Source organism: Jaculus jaculus, chromosome 5, assembly GCF_020740685.1.
Source record: "Jaculus jaculus isolate mJacJac1 chromosome 5, mJacJac1.mat.Y.cur, whole genome shotgun sequence".
Lineage (NCBI taxonomy): Eukaryota > Metazoa > Chordata > Mammalia > Rodentia > Dipodidae > Jaculus > Jaculus jaculus.
Genome location: NC_059106.1, coordinates 15,154,684 through 15,156,336, shown reverse-complemented (window position 1 = coordinate 15,156,336; position 1,653 = coordinate 15,154,684). Strand labels below are relative to the sequence as shown.

Here is a 1,653-nt window from a genome sequence, read left to right as displayed (position 1 = left end):
TAGATACCCTTGGAATGCGTAAAGTCCCAACTCCCCCCTCTAGTGATATTCCAACAACATAAGCCCATGTATTTCTCAGAAAGTCAGCACCATTAAAAGCGGAGCTCATGATTAAAAAAAAAAAAAAATTAAATAGGGCCAGAGAAATGGCTTAACAGTTAAGGCATTTGCCTGTGACACCTAAGGACTCAGGTTCACAATTCCCCAGTACCCATGTAAGCCAGATGCACAAAGTGGTACACACATTTGAAGTTCATTTGCAGTGGCTGGAGGTCCTGGGACATCTCTTCTCTTTCTCTCTTTCTCTCTCTCTCTCTCTCTCTCTCTCTCAAATAAATAAATAAACAAGTAAAATATTTTTTTCATATAAAACTTTTATTTAATTTGCTGTACACATGTAAATGTTAGGAAGTCATTAGGTAGATCCAATTTCCTCTGTGGGTTTAGTTTGATCTTCAGTTACCATTTTCCGAGATCTTTCCACTAGCTTATTCCGTATTATATAATGTGCTCATAAGTGGGTGGGTAAAGACAACCCCTGAAATCGTCTTAAAAAATTTGGTTGCTCAGATTGAAGGCTGTGGACTGCTGAAACTTCATACTGAAAACAAATGCTTGTCCTTGGAATGAGAGGGCCTTCACTCACATCAATTTAAGTCACCAATCCTGTGTAGCCTGACTATTCTCTCAGGGCTCTGAGATGCCTTCTCTTCTATGAAGTCTGTTTTATACTTGTTGTGTTGAAATGTTTCTAATGCCACTTTTGCTTCAACTTCTAGAGTTTCAAATGGCAGGTCTTTATAGATTAAGGTATAAGCATCTTTTGTGAAGGAATGTAGATTATCTTTTGTTAGCATCCATTCATCCAGTTTCTTATCCAAAACTACATCATGGCAGAAGGCTCCAGCAATTACAGGAACTTCTGGGGCTCTGACCAAACTGACCATATACTCATCTTTGAATGCCCTTTCTGTCACATAGCCCATCATCATGGCACAAGAACACCAATACGCCTTATTCACTTCTCTTGGATCATGGCCTTTGATGGTAAGAAATTTAATTTCACAGGACTTGGTCAAGGGCTTATACTTGTCCCAAGGCTGTCCATCCACAAGAGCCACAATGGGTTTCTTGCAGTATCACTCACTCCAATGCATGGCAAACCGTAAGGAGTTGATATGATTTTATTCATCACAAAGACAGTGCCAGGGTCAGTTTTCCCAACATGCTTAACTTCAGTCTTTTCTGTTCAGGGTGTTAGTGATAACTGTCTGTTTTTCTCTTTATTAAAGAGATCATTCCGCATTTCTGTCAGTTCAGTGGATGACAGTTGAGCAGCTGGTGATGTTGCTATAAATCTGTGGCCAGCTCCGCCGCCCAGGGCGGCCCGCCAAAGACGCATTGCCCCTGCCGCAGCAGCCACGGGCTCCATGGCGAACAAATAAAATATTTTCAAAAATAAACATACATAGTGAAAATATTCACCTGATGATGAACAGGTAAACACAACGAAGAGCAGGGTTACAATCCCACGAACTTAAAGTAATAGATGCTACCAGAGAGGAGCAGGGCTGCTGAAAATGCTTAGAAACATAATGCAAGTCATCAAGTCCTGAAGGGAAGGTGAAGGCGCACACACACACATGTACACAT

General features: G+C 41.0%; 1 pseudogene; it reads right to left on the bottom strand.

The window, feature by feature from the left end:
* Nucleotides 1-374: 374 nt before the first annotated feature.
* Nucleotides 375-1,432, bottom strand: LOC101614103 (annotated as a pseudogene).
* Nucleotides 1,433-1,653: the final 221 nt, after the last annotated feature.